This window comes from Hyla sarda, chromosome 2, assembly GCF_029499605.1.
Source record: "Hyla sarda isolate aHylSar1 chromosome 2, aHylSar1.hap1, whole genome shotgun sequence".
Classification (NCBI taxonomy): Eukaryota; Metazoa; Chordata; class Amphibia; order Anura; family Hylidae; genus Hyla; species Hyla sarda.
This window is the reverse complement of record NC_079190.1, coordinates 317083718-317104267: the sequence shown is the minus strand read 5'-3', so window position 1 is coordinate 317104267 and position 20550 is coordinate 317083718. Positions and strand designations below refer to the sequence as shown.

The 20550-nt window shown below is 42.1% G+C and overlaps 1 long non-coding RNA gene across 5 annotated transcripts in view; it reads left to right on the top strand.

Annotated features, from left to right (window-relative positions):
- LOC130356352 (uncharacterized) overlaps nt 1-20550 on the top strand; it is a 291928-nt gene that overhangs the window by 192534 nt on the left and 78844 nt on the right. For 3 of the 5 annotated variants that reach the window (XR_008888859.1, XR_008888858.1, XR_008888860.1), the window contains one exon: nt 18267-18400. The exons of 1 other annotated variant lie outside the window; for it this stretch is intronic. This is a non-coding gene — a long non-coding RNA (uncharacterized LOC130356352). Of the gene's footprint in view, nt 1-18060; nt 18134-18266; nt 18401-20550 lie in introns of all 5 variants that reach the window. One more of the 5 variants, XR_008888861.1, reaches the window with a different exon arrangement.

Here is a 20550-nt window from a genome sequence, read left to right as displayed (position 1 = left end):
GTGAAAATGAAAAATGTAATTTTTCATTTGCACAACCCACTGTTCCAAAGATCTGTCAAACGCCAGTGGGTTGTAAATACTCACTGCGACCCATATTAAATTGTGTGAGGGTTGTAGTTTCCATAATCGGGTCACATATGGGGGGGTCCGCAGTTCTTGCACCACGGGGGGGGGGGGGGGCTTTGTAAATGCACATGACCCTGACTTCCATTCCAAACAAATTCTCTTTCCAAAAGCTCAATGGCGCTCCTTCTCTTCTGAACATTGTAGTGCCCCAGCAGAGCACTTGACATCCACACATGGGGTTACAAATTTTGGTGGTCATTTTCTCCTATATCAACTTGTAAAAATGTCAAATTTGGGGAAAAACAGCATTTTTGTAAAAAAAAAAATTTTCTCTTCATTTACACATCCAACTTTAACAAAAAGTCATCAAACACCTGTGAGGTGTTAAAGCTCCCTGTACCCCTTGTTACATTGCTTGATGGGTGTAGTTTCCAAAATATTATGCCATGTGTTGTTTTTTTGTTTTTGTTTTTTGCTGTTCTGGCACCATAGGGGCTTCCTAAATGCGACATGCCCCCCAAAAACCATTTCAGCAAAATTTGCTTTCCAAAAGCCAAATGTGACTCCTTCTCTTCTGAGCTTTGTAGTTCGCTCGCAGTGCATTTTACATCCACACATGGGGTATTTCCATACTCAGAAGAGATGGGGTTAAAAATTTTGGGGGGCATTTCCTGCCATTACCCTTTGTAAAAATGGTAAATTTATGAAAAAACTGCACTTAAGTGAAAACATTTTTTTTTCATTTACACATCCGACTTTAACGAAGAGTCGTCAAACACCTGTAGGGTGTTAAGGCTCACTGGACCCCTTGTTATGTGCCTTGAGGGGTGTAGTTTCCAAAATGGAAAACCATGTGGGGGGTTTTCTGCTGTTCTGGCACCATAGGGGCTTCCTAAATGTCACATGCTCCCCAAAAACCATTTCAGCAAAATTCACTCTCCAAAATCCTATTGTCGCTCCATCCCTTCTGAGCCCTCTACTGCGCCCGTCGAACACTTGACATACACATATGAGGTATTTCCTTACTTGAGAGAAATTGGGTTACACATTTTTAGAGGATTTTTCTCCTTTTACCCCTTGTAAAAATTCAAAAACTGGGTCTACAAGAACATGCGAGTGTAAAAAATGAAGATTTTGAATTTTCTCCTTCACTTTGCTGCTATTCCTGTGAAACACCCTAAAGGGTTAACAAACTTACTGAATGCCATTTTGAATACTTTGGGGGTTGTAGTTTTTATAATTGGGTCATTTATGGGGTACTTCTAATAAGAAAGCCCTTCAAATCCACTTCAAACTTGAACTGGTCTATAAAAAATTCCAATTTAGAAAATTTTTTGAAAAATTGGAAAATTGCTGCTGAATTTTGAAGCCCTCTGATGTCTTCCAAAAGTAAAAACATGTTAACTTAATGATGCAAACATAAAGTAGACATATTGGCCCTGATTTACTTAGAGTGGAGTGTTTATTTTGGAGTGATTTCAATATCACTCGTCTTTTTTTCAGGCTTATTTACTATTCTGTCGCACATGTCAGTTATTTTTCTGTCGCACGATTTTTTTGTGTCGCACAAACTCCGAGCTAAAGAAATTAGTTGTGCGAGTCAAAATGGTTTAGACGTGTTTGTTTAAAAATGTTTCCATTAATCAAAAGTATTCATGTGTTATAATTTTTCAAACATTACAACAATTATCCTAGAGCTTGGGTGTTAAATTGATTTAAACCTAATATTGCAAATGTGCTAAAAAGAAAAAAATATATAAACATTAACTATCACAAAAGCATTCAATATTTTATTCATAAAAGTATTTAACTGTACAAAATGTTTTCAGGTTATAAAACAAGTTACTTTCACAAAAAACATAATGGCAAACAGTCCATTATTAGAAATCACTCCATTTTTGGAATTTCACTCGGCCTCTTTGCTGTAGGTTATTGTGTGAGGCAAACTCACACTTTTTCTAGAGTGATTTTGGAAGTACTCTTGAGTATTTATGGGTTTTTGCATAAAACGCCCATTTCAGAGTGGAAAAAAAGCACAGAGCGTTTTCTAAAGCGTTGGTTGTGCGACAAAAATTTGGTCGCATAAATAGTCGCACAGACGTTGCGACAAAAATTTTGGCGCAATAACCGAGAAAAAGAGTCGGTTGGACTTTAGTAAATGAGGGCCATTGTATTTGTGAATCAAAATTTAATTTATTTGGAATGTCTATTTTCCTTACAACCAGAGAGCTTCAAAGTTAGAAAAATTTAAATTTTTGCATCAAATTTTAGAATTTTTCACCAAGAAATGATGCAAGTATCGACAAAATTTTACCTCCATCGTAAAGTAGAATATGTCACGAAAAAACAATCTCGGAATCATGCCCCCTCCCATATGCTTCCATTGAGGGGGCGGAGCATGACGTCACACGGGGGCGGGGCCGTGGCGTCACAATGCTCCGTCCCCGTGATCGCCAGTAATCAGACCTGGAGCGAACATGCTCTGGGGGCTTATTGTAACGGGGTGCTGCGTGGATAGGGGATAAGATGTCTTAGCGTTGGAGTACCCCTTTAAAGTGACAGTGGTCAGATGTGCAAAAAACGCTCTGGTCCTTAAATAGGCACTGTCAGATATAAAAACTTTTGATATGTTGTAAAGCATTCAAAAACAATAGGTTTTGCAATTGCTTTCATTTGAAAATTTTCAGTATTTCATACTGAAAAAGCCAGTCAAAGAACTGTCCCCTCTGCCTCATGGAATGCATTCAGTGCTTCTGTGAACACTACTTCGTCCTGGACTCCGGGACGTTTTGGAGGGGAGAGGGGCTGTACACACTGCAGAGACTCATGTGAAGAGAAGGGGAGGGGCAGGAAGCCTGCTGCCATCTTTCACACAGCAGACATCAGGGAGAGAGGCAGAAACATGCATTGCAGATGAAAAAGTAAGTGTCCAAGCATGTATGTATGTATGTATGTATGTGTGTGTGTGGATATATATATGTGTATTTGTGTATATCAGTGTGTCTATCTAATGTGTATGTGTAAGAATATATGAACCTTGTGTGTGTGTGTGTGTGTGTGTGTGTGTGTGTGTAATAAAGGGGGACTACAATCATATCCTCCAGCTGTTTCAAAACTAAAACTCCCAGCATGCCTGCACAGCCAAATGATGTGTGGGCCTGCTGGGAGCTGTAGTTTTGCAACAGCTGGAGGCACCCTGGTTGGGAAGCACTGGACTGAGGAGAGGGAGCGGGAGTGGTTATCACCGTGAGTACCCGCCCCCCTGCTTCTGGTAGAAAAAATTAAGGTATTTCAGAAATAAAGCTAATTCTGAGAGAAATGTAGGTCACAGACACATACAAAGTACATGTATGGATAGATCAGGATGAGATACTGAGCAACATATAACAGTTTTGTTTTTTTGACTGATCTGACGGGTACGCTTTAAGGCCAAAATAGGCCTGGTCCTTAAGGGGTTAAGATAAGGAATTCCATACCACATGTGGTCTCAGGCAGTATAAATCTATTTGAAATCACTGTTTTCCTTAAATGCCTCTACATTTCAGAACATGCTCCCATCTGTGTCTCAAAGTATTTTTGCATGGGACTTCAGAAAGAAACCCCCACCCTCACATAAATAAACATTTATGTTCAGAACACCAGCTTGGGGATTCCGTGTTTGTGACGTCATGCCATGCTTTCTCCATTCATGTCTTTGGGAGGGCGCATGATGGCTGTGTACTTCTGTTCCACAGCCATCATGCCCCCTCCCATAGACATGAATGGAAGGGGTGTGGCGTGACGTCACGTCCCTAGTCCCAGAAACCCGGGAGGTTTCTGAAACTGGAGACGCAGCCCCACATAGAATGCGGGTGCTGCAGGGAGATCGCGGGGGGTCCCAGCAGCGGGCCCCCCTGCGATTAAACATCTTATCCCCTATCCTTTGAATAGGGGATAAGATGTTTTTGCCCGGAATACCCCTTTAATAGCTCTGGGATACTTTTACTTTTCATTCTGATTCCGAGACGGTTTTTTCGTGACATATTCTACTTCATGTTACTGGTAAATTTTCGTCGATACTTGCATCGTTTCTTGGTTGAAAATGTGAAAATTTTATGAAAAATTTGAAAATTTAGCATTTTTTTACTTTTAAACTCTCTGCTTATAAGGAAAATGGACATCACAAATAAATTATATATTGATTTAAATATACAATATGTCTACTTTATGTTTGCATTATAAAGTTTACATGTTTTTACTTTTTGTTTTTACATCAGAGGACTTCAAAGTTCCAATTATTCACAACATTTTCAAAATTGGAATTTTTCAGGGACCAGTTCAGTTTTGAAGTGGATTTGAAGGGCCTTCATATTAGAAATACCCCATAAATGACCCCATAATAAAAACTGCACCCCTCAAAGTATTCACAATTACATTCAGAAAGTGTGTTCACAGGAATAGCAGCAAAGTGAAGGAGAAAATTCTAAATCTTCATTTTTTACACTCGCATGTTCTTGTAGACCCAGTTTTTGAACTTTTACAATGGGTAGAAGGAGAGAAATCTCCCTAAAATTTTTAACTCAATTTCTCTTGAATAAGGAAACACCTCATATATGAACTGAAAGTGCTCTGTGGGTGCACTAGAGGGCTCAAAAGGGAAGGAGCGACAATGGGATTTTGGAGAGTGAGTTTTTCTAAAATGGTTTTTGGGGGGCATGTCACATTTAGGAAGCCCCTATGGTGCCAGAACAGCTAAAAAAAAAAAAAAAAACACATGGCATACTATTTTGGAAACTACACCGCTCAAGGAATGTAACAAGGGGTACAAGTGTTTGACGACTTTTCGTTACCCCCTTAAGGACCAGGGGTTTTTCCGTTTTTTGCAGTTTAGTTTTTTCCTCCTTACCTTTAAAAAATCATAACTCTTTGAATTTTGCACCTAAAAATCCATATGATGGCTTATTTTTTGCGCCACCAATTCTACTTTGTAATGACATTAGTCATTTTACCCAAAAATCTACAGCGAAATGGAAAAAAAATCATTGTGAGACAAAATTGATTAAAAAAAACGCCATTTGGTAGCTTTTGGGGGCTTCCGTTTCTACACAGTAAATTTTTAGATAAAAATTACACATTCTCTTTATTCTGTAGGTCCATACGATTAAAATGATACCCTACTTATGTAGGTTTGATTTTGTCATACTTTTGGAAAAAATCATAACTACATGCAGGAAAATGTATACGTTTAAAATTGTCATCTTCTGATCCCTATAACTTTTTTATTTTTCTGCATAGGGGGCGGTATGAGGGATAATTTTTGCACCGTGATCTGAAGTTTTTAGCGGTACCATTTTTGCATTGATAGGACTTATTGATCCAAAAATGCACTATTTTGGACTTTGGAATTTTTTTGCACGTACGTCATTGACCGTGCGGTTTAATTCACAAAATTTTTATAATTCGGCATTTCCGCACGCGGTGATACCACATATGTTTAATTTTATTTACACAGTCTTTTATGGGAAAAGGGGGGTGATTCAAACTTTTATTAGGGAAAGGGTTAAATGATCTTTATTCACCTTTTTTTTCACTTTTTTTTTTGCAATGTTATAGCTCCCATAGGGAGCTATAACACTGCACACACTGATCTTTTACAGTGATCAGTGGTTTCTCATAAGAACTCAGCCACTGAGTTGTCATTCCGCAATGGGACAGCATGGAGGCAGGTAGGGACCCTCCGGCTGTCATGTAAGCTGTTCAGGATGCCGCGATTTAGCCGGTACATCATGCGTCCTTAAGAGGTTAACGTTGGATGTGTAAATAATTTTTTATTTATTTTTTATAAAATGCAGTTTTTTCCCCAAATTTTACATCTTAAATGTGTAACCTCATCTCTTCTGAATATGTAAATACCCCATGTATGGACGTCAAGTGCACTGCAAGTGCACTACAATGCTCAGAAGAGAAGGAGTCACATTTGGCTTTTGTAAAGCAAATTTAGCTGAAATGGTTTTGGGGGGCATGTCACATTTAGAAAGCCCTATGGTGCCAGAACAGCAAAAAAAAAAAAAAAACAACACATGGCCTACTATTTTGGAAACTACACCCCTCAAGGAATATAATAGAAGGTACAGTGTGCCTTAACACCCCACAGGTGTTTTACGACTTATCGTTAAATTTGGATGTGTAAATGAAATTTTTTTTCACTAAAATGCTGGTTTCCCCCAAAATTTAAAGTTTTACAAGGGGCAATAGGAGAAAATGCCACCAAAATTTGTAACCCCATCTCTTCTGAGTATGGAAATACCCCATGTGTGGACATCAAGTGCACTGCGGGCGCACTACAATGCTCAGAAGAGAAGGAGTCACATTTGGCTTTTGGAAAAATTTTTGCTGAAATGGTTTTTGGGGGACATGTCGCATTTAGTAAGCTCCTATGGGGCCATAGCAGCAAAAAAGAACACATGGCATACTTTTTTGGAAACTACTCCCCTCAAGGAACATAACAAGTGGTACCCCATAGGTGTTTGTCAACTTTTTTTTTAAATCGGATGTGTAAATGAAAATATCAAAATAAAATATATATTTTTCACTAAAATGCAGTTTTTTCCCCCCTAAATTTACCATTTTTACAAGAGGTAATAGGAGAAAATGCCCCCCAAAATTTGTAACCCTGGTTCTTATGAGTGAGTATGGAAATACCCCATATGTGGATGTAAAGTGCTCTGCTGGCGCACTACAGGGCTCAGAAGAGAAGGAGCGACATTGGGCTTTTGGAGAAAGAATTTGGCTGGAATTCAAGTCGGGGGCCATGTGCGTTAACAAAGCCCCCATGGTGCCAAAACAATGGGCCCCCCCACATGTGACCCTATTTCTTAAACTACACCCCTTCACAGAATGTAACAGAATGTAACAATGGGTGTGGTGAGCATTTACACCCCACTGATGTTTGATAGACTATTGGAACAGTGGGCTGTGCAAATGAAAAATAAAATTTTTCATTTTCATGGACCACTGTTCCAAAAATCTGTCAGACACCAGTGGGGTGTAAATGCTCACTGCACCCCTTATTACATTCTGTGAGGGGTGTGGTTTCCAAAATGGGGTCACATGATGGGTGGGGTTCCGCTGTTCTGGCAACATGGGGGCTTTGGAAACGCACATGGCCTTCAATTCCAGCCAAATTCTCTCTCCAAAAGCCCAATGGAGCTCTTTCTCTTCTGAGCCCTGTAGTGGGCCAGCAAAGCACTTTACATCTGCACATGGGGTATTTATATACTCTAAAGAAATGGGGTTAAAAATTTTGGGTGGCTTTTTTCCTATTACCCCTTGTGAAAATGAAAAATTTGGGATAACACCAGCATTTTAGTGAAAAAATAAAAAAATTTCATTTTCACGTCTAAATTTAACGAAAATTCTTCAAACACTTGTGGGGTGTTAACCCCTTCATGACCCAGCCCATTTTCACCTTCATGACCTGGGCATTTTTTGAAAATCTGACCACTGTCACTTTAAGCATTAATAACTTTGGGATGCTTTTACTTATCATTCTGATTCCGAGATTGTTTTTTCGTGACATATTCTACTTTATGTTATTGGTAAAATTTCACTGATATTTGCATCCTTTCTTGGTAAAAAATCTAAAAATTTCATGAAAATTTAGAAAATTTTGCATTTTTCTAACTTTGAAAATCTCTGCTTGAAAGGAAAATGGATATTCCAAATAAATTACATATTGATTCACATATACAATATGTCTACTTTGTGTTTGCATAAAAAAATTGACAAGTTTTTACTTTTGGAAGACACCAGAGGGCTTCAAAGTTCCGCAGCAATTTTCCAATTTTTCTCAAGATTTTCAAAATCGTAATTTTTCAGGGCCCAGTTCAGGTTGGAAGTGGATTTTAAGGGTCTTCATATTAGAAATACCCCATAAATGACCCCATTATAAAAACTGCACCCCCCAAAGTATTCAAAATGACATTCAGTAAGTGTTTTAACCCTTTAGGTGTTTCACAGGAATAGCAGCAAAGTGAAGGAGAAAATTCTAAATCTTCATTTTTTACACTCGCATTTTCTTGTAGACCCAATTTTTGAATTTTTACAAGGGGTAAAAGGAGAGAAATCACCCTAAAATTTGTAACCCAATTTCTCTCGAGTAAGGAAATACCTCATATGCGTATGTAAAGTGTTCGGCGGGCGCAGTAGAGGGCTCAGAACCGAAGGAGCGACAATGGGATTTTGGAGAGTGAGTTTTTCTGAAAGGGTTTTGGGGGGCATGTCCCATTTAGGAAGCCCCTATGGTGCCAGAACAGTGGACCCCCCCACATGTGACCCCATTTTGGAAACTATACCCCTCATGGAATTTAATAAGGGGTGCAGTGAGCATTTACACCCCACTGGCGTTTGACAGATCTTTGGAACAGTGGGCTGTGCAAATCAAAAATTTTATTTTTCATTTTCACAGACCACTGTTCCAAAAATCTGTCATACACCAGTGGGGTGTAAATTCTCACTGCACCCCTTATTACATTCCGTGAGGGGTGTAGTTTCCAAAATGGGGTCACATATGGATATTTATTGTTTTGCGTTTGTCAGAACTGCTGTAACAATCAGCCACCCCTGTGCAAATCGCCTCAAATGTACATGGTGCACTCTCCCTTCTGGGCCTTGTTGTGCGCCCCCAGAGCACTTTGCGCCCACATATGGGGTATCTCCGTACTCGGGAGAAATTGCATTACAAATTTAGAGGGTCTTTTTTCCCTTTTACCTCTTGTGAAAATGAAAAGTATAGGGCAACACCAGCATGTCAGTGTAAAAAAATTATTTTTTTACACTAACATGCTGGTGTAGACCCCAACTTCACCTTTTCATAAGGGGTTAAAGAAGAAAAAGCCCCCCAAAATTTGTAAGGCAATTTTTCCCGAGTACGGCGATACCCCATATGTGTCCCAAAACTGTTGCCCTGAAATACGACAGGGCTCCAAAGTGAGAGAGCGCCATGCGCATTTGAGGCCTGAATTAGGGATTTGCATAGGGGTAGACATAGGGGTATTCTATGCCAATGAATCCCAAACAGGGTGCATCCAGCTGTTGCAAAACTCCCAGCATGCCTGGACAGTCAATGGCTGTCCGGCAATACTGGGAGTTATTATTTTGCAACAGCTGGAGGCTCCGTTTTGGAAACAGTAGCGTACCAGACGTTTTTCATTTTTTTTGGGGGGGGGGGGGCTGTGTAGGGGTATGTGTATATGTAGTGTTTTTTACTTTTTATTTTAGGTTAGTGTTAGTGTAGTGTAGTGTTTTTAGGGTACAGTCACATGGGCAGAGGTTCACAGCAAGTTTGCCGCTGGAAGTTTGGGCTGCAGCGCAAAATTTGCGCCATCTCAAACTTGCAGCACTCACTGTAAACCTCCGCCCATGTGAGTGTACCCTGTACATTCACATTGGGGGGAGGGGGCAAACATCCAGCTGTTGCAAACTCCGAGCATGCCCTTTGCCTGTCCGTGCATGCTGGGAGTTGTAGTTTTGCAACAGCTGGAGGCACACTGGTTTGGAAACACTAAGTTAAGTAATAAACTTTCAAGTGTTTTGCAACCAAACTTAGTGTTTCCAAACCAGTGTGCCTCCAGCTGTTGCAAAACTACAACTCCCAGCATGCATGGTCTGTCAGTGCATGCTGGGAGTTATAGTTTTGCAACAATTGCAACAGCTGGAGGCACTGAGGTAGGAAACGGACAAGGTTTCCCAACTAGTGTGCCTCCAGTTGTTGCAAAACTACAACTCCCAGCATGCCCAGACTGCCCAGGCATGCGGGAAGTTGTAGTTCGGCAATATCTGAAGGATCATATGTTGCCGAACTACAACTTCCAGCATGCTTGGGCAGTCTGGGCATGCTGGGAGTTGTAGTTTTGCAACATCTGGAGGTCCACGGTTTGGAGACCACTGTATAATGGTCTCCAATCTGTGCTCTTCCAGATGTTAGAGAACTACAACTCCCAGCATGCCTGGACAGACTGAGCATGCTGAGATTTGTAGTTTTGCAACATCTGGAAGAGCACAGATTGGAGACCATTATACAGTGGTCTCCAAACTGAGGACCTCCAGATGTTGCAAAACTACAACTCCCAGCATGCCCAGAAAGCAAAAGGCTGTCTGTGCATGCTGGGAGTTGCAGTTTTGAAACTCCCAGAGGCAGCAGTGAGATCGCTTTACGGCGATCTCACTGCTGCCAATGAAGATGCCGCACTGCTGCGCTCCCGGGACCGCCTGGAGGACGCCGCTCACCGCCGGGACCGCTCGGGACACCGCTCGGACGGGTAAGTGACGCCGGGGGACGGGTCAGGGACACTTAGCAGAGCGGTGTGTGTCCTGATCCCCGTGATCGGGACTCACACACCGCGCTGCTAAGTATTCTCATAGCGAAACGCTGCTATCAGCTAGTCAGATTTGACCAGCTGATAGCAGCGATCGCTGGGGGTGGGGGGGGGGATGAAACCCCCCGTGGTCGCATGGTAAGATGGCTGGCTATCAGTGATAGCCACCATCTTACCGGGCGCTGCGGGATGCCGCGAGTAGCGGCAAAAATGTTCATGACGTACCTGTATGTCATGGGTCGGGAACACCTTGCCACCCATGACGTACAGGTATGTCATAGGTCGGGAAGGGGTTAAGGCTCACTATACCCGTTGTTACATTCCGTGAGGGGTGTAGTTTCCAAAATGTGGTCACATGTGTTGTTTTTATTTTTGTTTATGTTAGAACTGCTGTAACGATCAGCCACCCCTGTGCAAATCACCTCAGCTTTGTTGTGCGTCCGCAGAGCATTTAACGTCAACATATGGGGTATTTCCGTACTCAGGAGAAATTGCGTTACAAATTTTGAGGGTCTTTTTTTCCTTTTTCCTCTTGTGAAAATAGGGCAACACCAGCATGTTAGTGTAAAAAATTTAAAAAGTTTTACAATAACATGCTGGAGTAGACCCCAACTTTACCTTTTCAAAAGGGGTGGAAGGAGAAAAAACCCTCCAAAATTTTTAAGGCAATTTCTCCCCAGTAGGGAAATACCCCATATGTGACCCAAAACTGTTGCCTTGAAATATGACAGGGCTCCGAAGTGAGAGAGCGCCATGCGCATCTGAGGCCTTAATTAGGGATTTGCATAGGGGTGGACATAGGGGTATTTTACACCAGTGATTCCCAAACAGGGTGCCTCCAGATGTTGCAAAACTCCCAACATGCCTGCACAGTCAATACTGGGAGTTGTATTGCAACAGCTGGAGGCTCCGTTTTGGAAACACTGCCGTACCAGACGTTTTCATTTTTAATGAGGGGGGTGGGGGGGTATCTGTATATGTAGTGTTTCTTACATTTTTTATTATGTGTGGGTGTAGTGTAGTGATTTTAAGATACATTCACACAGGCGGGGGTTCACAGCAACTTTTCCGCTGGGAGTTTGAGCTGCAGCAGAAAATTTGCTGCATCTCAAACTTGCAGCGAGAAACTCACTGTAAACCCCCGCCCATGTGAATGTACCTTGTACATTCACATGGGGGGGGGGGCAAACCTCCAGCTGTTGAAAAACTACAAGTCCTAGCATGCCCTTTGGCTGTCTATGCATGCTGGGGGTTATAGTTATGCAACAGCTGGAGGGACACTGGTTTCAAAACACTGGGAGTTTATTTAAAGGGGTACTATTTTTTTTCTGTATTTTTTAGCAGCTGTTTGCAACAGAGGAAAATCTTAATTTTTTTAATTTCTTTTTTGTGTTGTCCACAGTGCTCTCTGCTGACACCTGATGCCCGTATCAGGAACTGTCCAGAGCAGGAGAAAATCCTCTTAGCAAACCTATGCTACACTGGACAATTCCTGCCACAGACAGAGGTGTCAGCAGAGAGCACTGTGGACAACACAAAAAAGAAATTCAAAAAGTAAAGAATTTCCTCTGTAGCATACAGCTGCTAAAAAGTACTAAAAGGATTAAGATTTTTTAATAGAAGTAATTTACAAATCTGTTTAACTTTCTGGCACCAGTTCATTTAATAAAAAAAAAGTTTTCCATCGGAGTACCCCTTTAACTCAGTGTTTCGCAACCAGTGCGCCTCCAGCTGTTGCAAAACTACAGCTCCCAGCATGTACGGTCTGTCAATGCATGCTGGAAGTTGTAGTTTGCAACAGCTGATGACACACTGGTTGCGAAACACTGAGTTTGTTATCTAACTCAGCATTTCACAACCAGTGTGTCTCCAGCTGTTGCAAAAACTACAACTCTTAGCATGCAGTGACAGCCAAAGGGCATGCTGGAACTTATAGATATGCAACAGCTGGAGACCTACTACTACAACTTCCAGCATGCTCTTGGGCTGTCGGTGCATTCTGGGGGTTGTAGTTATGCAACAGCTGTAGGCACACTGGTTGCAAAACACTGAGAGTTTGTTACTTAACTCAGTGTTTCGCAACCAGTGTACCTCCAGCTGTTCAAAATTACAACTCCCAGCATGTACGGTCTGTCAATGCATGTTGGGAGTTGTAGTTTTGCAACAGCTGGAGGCACACTGGTTGCAAACACTGAGTTAATTAACAAACTCTGTTTCACAACCAGTGTGCCTTCAGCTGTTGCAAAACTACAACTCTCAGCATGCACTGACAGCCAAAGGGCATGCTGAGAGTTGTAGTTTTGCAACAGCTGGAAGCACACTACTACAGCTCCCAGCATGCCTTTGGCTGTCCATGCATGGTGGGAGTTGTAGTTATGCAACAGCTGGAGGCACACTGTTTCATAATTACATAACTACAACTCCCAGCATGCCCAGACAGCCATAGGGTATGCTGGGAGTTGCAGTTGTGCCTCCAGCTGTTGCAAAACTACAACTCCCAGCATGCCCTTTGGCTGTGCATGCTGCGAGTTGTTTCTAGGCAACAGCAGGAGGCAAACAGTGCTTACCTCCTGCTGTTAGATCCCTCTGTCAAAGACCGCTGGGACCGCTGCCTCACCGGACCCCAGGTAAGCCTCCCAACACCCCTTCCCTCCACCACCAATGCCGCCCAGCAGGAAGGGTCACTGGTCGGCTGACTAATCATGCCGATCGTGCGGTGCAACCTCACTCCTGCTAGGTAAGGGTGATTGGTGCCGAGTCACAACTAATTACCTAACCCCAAGGCCGTAGCCTGGGGTGCAAAACACCTCTAAATAGTCCCCCCTAAAATATAACTTTTATTGTATATCCAGTTAAAATGAAAATGAATGTAAACTCAGTAAAGTGAGTATTAAAAGGATGTCGGGTAGGTTAGTGCTTGTAAGATCTGAGCAACATTGCTCCACTGTCAAGGGCTCTGCAGCAGCCCTATATGCCTACTCTGACACCGACATAAAACATTAGATTGCCGCCTCTACATGTTTTGCCGTCTCCACGGCGTTTTCAAGAGGCAAACTATGGCAACAACGAGTCAGGCTTCACCATTGACCCTTTCTTCCGGATTACCCAGGAATTGCCGCAAATCGCCAATCTGAATTGATCGTTGATTTGAGGCGATCGCCAACATGGGGGGTCGGGGTCTCAGGACCCCCCTAGGCATTGGCACGGGATACCTGCTGAATGATTTCAGGCGGGGACCAGAATTCCCAAGGTCGTACACGTACGCCCTGGGTCCTTAACCCCTTAAGGACTCAGCCCATTTGGGCCTTAAGGACTCTTATTTTATCTTTACGATTTTGTTTTTTCCTCCTCGCCTTCAAAAAATCATAACTCTTTTATATTTTCATCCACAGACTAGTATGAGGGCTTGTTTTTTGCGTGACCAGTTGTCCGTTCTAATGCCATCATTCACTTTACCATAAAATGTATGGCGCAACCAAAAAAATACTATTTGTGTGGGGAAATTTGAAAGAAAACTGCAATTTTGCAAATTTTGGAAGGTTTCGTTTTCACGCCGTACAATTTACGGTAAAAATGACTTGTTCTTTATTCTTTGGGTCAGTACAATAGAATGACACCCATGATAATATACTTTTCTATTACTGTTGCGCTTAAAAAAAAAATCGCAAACTGTTTAACCAAATTAGTATGAGGGCTCATTTTTTGCGCCATGATCTGTACTTTTTATTGATACCATATTTGCTTATATAAAACTTTTAATACTTTTTCTATAGATTTTTTTGGGAAAAAAATGTTATAAAAAAAAGCAGCTATATTTTTTTTACGTTCACGCCGTTCACCGTACGGTATCATTAACATTTTATTTTAATAGTTGGGATATTTACACACGCAGCGATAGCAAATATGTATATAAAATATTTTTTTTTTAGGGGGTGAAATAGGGAAAATGGGACAATTTATTGGGGGAGGGGTTTTTCAAATTTTTTTTACTTTTATTTTTACACTTTAATAGTCCCCATAGGGGACTATTTATAGCAATCATTCGATTGCTAATACTGTTCAGTGCTATGCATAGGACATAGCACTGATCTGCATTATAGGTCATCTTCTGCTCTGGTCTGCTCGATCGCAGACCAGAGCAGAAGACCCCGGGAGACGGCCGGAGCAAGGTGAGGGGACCTCCGGCCACCATGCCGGATGATCGGATCGCCGCGGCAGCGCGGCGGGCGATCTGATCATCCATTTAAAGTACCGCCATGCTGCAGATGCCGTGATCTGTATTGATCAAGGCATTTGAGAAGTTAATGGCAGACATCTGCGCGATCGCGGATGTCTGCCATTACGGGCGGGTCCCTGGCTGCTATCAGCAGCCAAGACCTGGCACGCATGACGCGAGCATCTCTCCGATGCTCACGGTTATGCATAGGACGTAAATGTACGTCCTTGTGCATTAAGTACCAGCTCACCAGGACGTACATTTACATCCTGCATTGTTAAGGGGTTAAGTACCAGGGAGCCAGGACGTAGCAATACGCACTAGGTCCTTAAGGGGTTAAGGTGCCAAGTCAATTACTTACAGCTAGAAATGCCTGTTAAACCCAGGTAGAAAGGCTCTAAATTTGGTTAAACCCAGGAAATACAGGTAATGTGGCATAAAAGGCCTAATGAACTTTTACTCTTATTGCTAAAAATGTTTTTTTGTTTTTTGTTTTTTTTTAGATCCAGCTTGCAATGCTCTATATTTGGTTAAACAAAAAAACACAAGTAACATAAAGTAACAGGCTCAGTGAACTGTTACCTCTAGAAATGCTTTTTTTTTTGTTTTTGTTTTTTTTATTTAAACCCAGCTAGAAACAGTCTATTTTGGTTAAACCCAGAAAATACAGGTAAAATACAGGCCGGCCCACTGCACAATGCTTTGCACAAGTTGCTTTGTGTAGTAACGTGATAGCTTTCTTCAGGCTTGTTGTGCAGTCACACTGCTGGGATCTCTAGTGAAGCAGAATCACTGGACAAAGTAATGCAGGTCAGCCCAATCCAAAGGGCTTTGCTGAAATTGCTTTGTGTTGTAGTGTGTATGATAGCTTTCTATGGGCTTGCTGGGCAGTAACACTGCTGAGATTTTTAGTGCAGCACCTGGACACAGTAATAAACTACCATCAGTCCAACAACTGGCTGCAACTACAACTAGCCCACCATCGCCTACTTTACTCTGGCTACAACTACCACCATTCCACTATCACCTGCTGTCCGCTGGATACAACTACAACCCTGGATGCTGTCTACTGCTACTGGGCCTACATACGTATATTTCCCATTCCCTTGTCCTGTACTTTGTGTTTTACTGTACTGCTGCAGCTACTTCTACCACACCCTTGCATCTGCTACTACCAGGCCCACACATGCACAACCCATAATCCCAAAAAAGGTGATTTTTTTTTTCAGATGTTAATTTCTACAAAAGTTATTTCTTCACTTTTCAGGACACTAATCCTGAATTGAGAATGCTTGGAAAAAGTCATTGGCTCTCATTTACTAAAGGCTTCCCGACTATTTTTATCGGTTTGTGCACCTAAGCGACCGTGCCAAATGTGAGCCCAAAATTTACGCCGCAAAACCGACCGTTTTGCAAACACATTTTTTTGAACCGAGAAAATGGGCATGGTTTTTGTTAAAAGGGTCGTGGTCCCAACAGAATGCTAAAAACACTCAGAGTAAGTTGGAAAACACTCTGTAAATTGTGTGAATTGTGTTTGCTGGACACTGTCCCCCCCAATAAAAATGAAAAACGTATTGTCAGCAGTGTTTCCAAAACGGAGCCTCCAACTGTTGAAAAATAACAATTCCCAGCATTTCCGGACATCCATTGACTGTCCAGACATGCTGGGAGTTTAGCAACAGCTGGAGGTACCCTGTTTTGGAATCACTGGCATAGAATACCCCTATGTCCACCCCTATGCAATCCCTAATTTAGTCCTCAAATGCGCATGGTGCTCTCTCACTTCAGAGCCCTGTCGTATTTCAAGGAAACAGTTTAGGGCCACATATGGGGTATTTCGGTACTTGGGAGGAATTGCGTTACAAATTTTGGGGGCTTTTTATCCTTTTACCCCTTATGAAAAGGAAAAGTTGGGGTCTACACCAGCCTGTTAGTATTAAAAAAAAAAACAAAAAAAAAATTTTACACTAACATGCTGGTGTCTGCCCATACTTTTTATTTTCACAAGTGGTAAAAGGAAAAAAAAGACCCCCAAAATTTGTAAAGCAATTTCTCCTGAGTACGGAAATACCTCATATGTGGGCGTAAAATGTTCTGCGGAAGCACAACAAGGCTCAGGAGTGAGAACGCACTATGTACATTTGAGGCCTAAATTGGTGATTTGCACAGGGGTGGCTGATTTTACAGCGGTTCTGACAAACACAAAAAAATAAATACCCACGTGTGACCCCATTTTGGAAACGACACCCCTTACGGAAGGTAACAAGGAGTATAGTGAGCCATAACACCCCACAGGTGTTTGGCGAAATTTCGTAAAATTATGATGGGAAAATGAAAAAAAATTTTTTACCTAAAATGCTGGTGTTACCCTAAATTTTTCATTTTTACAAGGAAAAATAGGAAAAAAGACCCCCAAAATTTGTAACCCAATTTCTTCTGAGTAAAAATATACCCAATATGTGGATGTAAAGTGCTTTGCGGGCGAACTACAATGCTCAGAAGAGAAGGAGTGCCATTGGGCTTTTGGAGAGATTTGTCCGGAATTGAAGGCCACGTGTGTTCACAAAGCCCCCATAGTGCCAGAACAATGGACCCCCACACACACACACACGTGACCCCATTTTGGAAACTACACTCCTCACAGAATTTAATAAGGGGTGCAGTGAGCATTTACGCCCCACTGGTGTCTGACAGATTTTTGGAACAGTGGTCCGTGAAAATGAAAAATGTAATTTTTTTAATTACTTCTATTAAAAAATCTTAATCCTCACAGTACTTATCAACTGCTGTATGATCCACAGGAAGTTCTTTTATTTTTGAAATTCCTTTCTGTATAAACCCCAGTGATCTCTGCTGACACCTCTGCAGAAATTCCTTTGTGGTGTTGTATGATAGCTTTCTATGGGCTCGCTGGGCAGTAACACTGCTAAGATTTATAAGGGAAGCACCTGGACACAGTAATAAACTACCATCAGTCCAACAAATGGCTACAACTACAACTAGCCCACCATCGCCTACTTCACGCTGGATACAACTACCACCAATCCACTATCACCTGCTGTCCGCTGGCTACAACAACAGCCAGTCCACTGCCTTGGCTGCTTTCTACACCTGCCTGACATTGCAGTTCTGTAGTCTATGATCTACAAGTACACACAGATCCCCTAAGACGCCCCCTAAGACACATGAGAGTGGAGACAAAGGGGACAGGTCAACGACCGTTTCACCGCTCCTGCAGCTTCTACTGGTCCAGTAGAAGCCGCAGGAGTGGTGAAACGTTTGTTGACCTGTCCTTTTTGTCTCCACTCCCGATGTCTGTGAATCCCTTGGTCTGAAATAAAGAAGTACCTTTTATGCCAGCGCATCGAGTGCCGTGAGCTATATTCCTCTCACTTGCTTTTTATGTGGATCTTGTACTAGTGCCACTGAGCACCGAAAGACTGGCTTTAGGATTGTGACTGCTCCTAGAATCCGGCACCTCTACAGTCAGCAGGTAATAGATGGTGGACATTCATTCAGCAGTGCCGCCCCACATCTTTATTGTTTGTTTAAGTTCCAAAAAGCTTGGAGTACTTGGACTGACTCACCTCTAACACAATACCCTTCTGTCTCAATGCACATCACAGGTCCATTCGTCATTGAGTGGCATGCTGGCAGGCGAGCCTATCAGAAAGTGGATTGAAAGGCAAATCAGCAGTGTCGCTGGCACTCAAAGCTCCCGGCAGCAGGAATTTTAAACTGATCTGCTGCTTGGTCCTAGGTCAGTTATTGTGGTTTGTCCTATGCCTAGCGTTCTGGTTCCCTGCATTTCTATACTGTTCTGACCTCATGTGACTTGACCTTGGTCCTACCTGCGGCTGGGTTCACACTACTTTTTTAAACTACAGTTCCCGCATACGTTTTCTATCAAAAACCGTATGGGAAAAAAACGGATGGAACAGTATGGGAAAAAGTAAACTGTATGCGTTTTTAAACAGTATACTGTTTTTTAAAAGTGCATACTGTTCCGTCCGTTTTTATAGAAAAAAAACCCATATGTTTTTGAAAATGTTGTCAATTTTTAATGGGAGGGGTCTTGGGTGGGGACTTTAGGATTCAAATGCGCATGTACAAAGTGAAAACGTATAAGTTTTTCCCGTATGGAACCGTATACATGTGCGTTTCCCATTGACGTCCATGTTAAAAACAACGTATGCGGTTGCAGTACGGTTTTTAAACCGGAGACAAAATCGTGGTCAACTTTTAAAAACAGTATACTGTTTAAAAACGCATAAGGTTTACTTTTTTCCATACTGTTCCATCCGTTTTTTTTCCCATATGGTTTTTGATAGAAAACGTATGCGGGAACCGTAGTTGAAAAACGTAGTGGGAGTCCAGCCTAAGGCTGGGTCCACACTACGTTTTGTCCCATACGGGAGCGCATACGGCAGGGGGGAGCTAAAAGCTCGCGCTCCCGTATGTTACCGTATGCGCTCCCGTATGTCATTCATTTCAATGAGCCGACCGGAGTGAAACGTTCGGTCCGGTCGGCTCATTTTTGCGCCGTATGCGCTTTTACAACCGGACCTAAAACCGTGGTTGACCACAGTTTTAGGTCCGGTTGTAAAAGCGCATACGGCGCAAAAATGAGCCGACCGGACCGAACGTTTCACTCCGGTCGGCTCATTGAAATGAATGACATATGGGAGCGCATACTGTGACATACGGGAGCGCGAGGTTTTAGCTCCCCCCTGCCGTATGCGCTCCCGTATGGGACAAAACGTAGTGTGGACCCAGCCTAACCTTGTACTTTGCCACTCTACAGGTTTGACCTTTGCCTTCCCCAACACTGTTTTTCTCTCACTGCCCTCTTGGTTTTAAAGGGGTACTCCGGTGAAAAACTTTTTTTTTTTTTAAATCAACTGGTGCCAGAAAGTTAAACAGATTTGTAAATTACTTTTATTAAAAAATCTTAATCCTTCTTGTACGTATTAGCTGCTGAATACTACAGTGGAAATTCTTTTCCGTTTGAAGCTCAGAGCTGTCTGCTGAATCACGAGCACAGTGCTCTCTGCTGACATCTCTGTCCATTTTTAGGAACTGTCCAGGGTAAAAGGAAATCCCCATAGCAAACATATGCTGTTCTGGACAGTTCATAAAATGGACAGACATCAGCAGAGAGCACTGTGCTCGTGATGTCAGCAGACAGCTCTGTGTTTCAAAAAGAAAAGAATTTCCGCTGTAGTTTTCAGCAGCTAATAAGTACAGGAAGGATTAAGATTTTTTAATAGAAGTAATTTATAAATCTGTTTAACTTTCTGGCACCAGTTGATTTAAGTACCCCTTCAACCCTATGATTTGTTCCTGTTTATTCTTTGGCTTCCTAATTGGTACTACAAGGTGGGCCATTCATGTGGATACACCTTAATAAAAGGGGAATTGTTGGGGATATTAACTTCCTGTTTGTTGCACATTAGTATATGTGAGGGGGGAAACTTTTCAAGATGGGTGATGACCATGGCAGCCATTTTGAAGTCGGCCATTTTGAATCCAGCTTTTGTTTTTTCAATAGGAAGAGGGTCATGTGAAACATCAAACTTATTGGGAATTTCACAAGAGAAGCAACGATGTGCTTGGTTTTAACGTAACTTTATTCTTTCATGAGTTATTTACAAGTTTCTCTTTGTTTACAGCCATTGACATGTCGTCGAGGTTAACACGTAAGGAGCGGATAGAAATTGTGTTGATGTCTGGTGAATGCAGTAACCGGGTCATTGTAGCATATTTCAATACAAGACACCCTACGAGATCACCCATCTCCCATGCTACAGTTAGCAAACTGCTTGCTAAGTTTCGTGAAACTGGTTCAGTGTTGGATTTGGCAAAATGTGGACGCATGAAATCTGTCACTAATGAAGAAACATCAGTGGC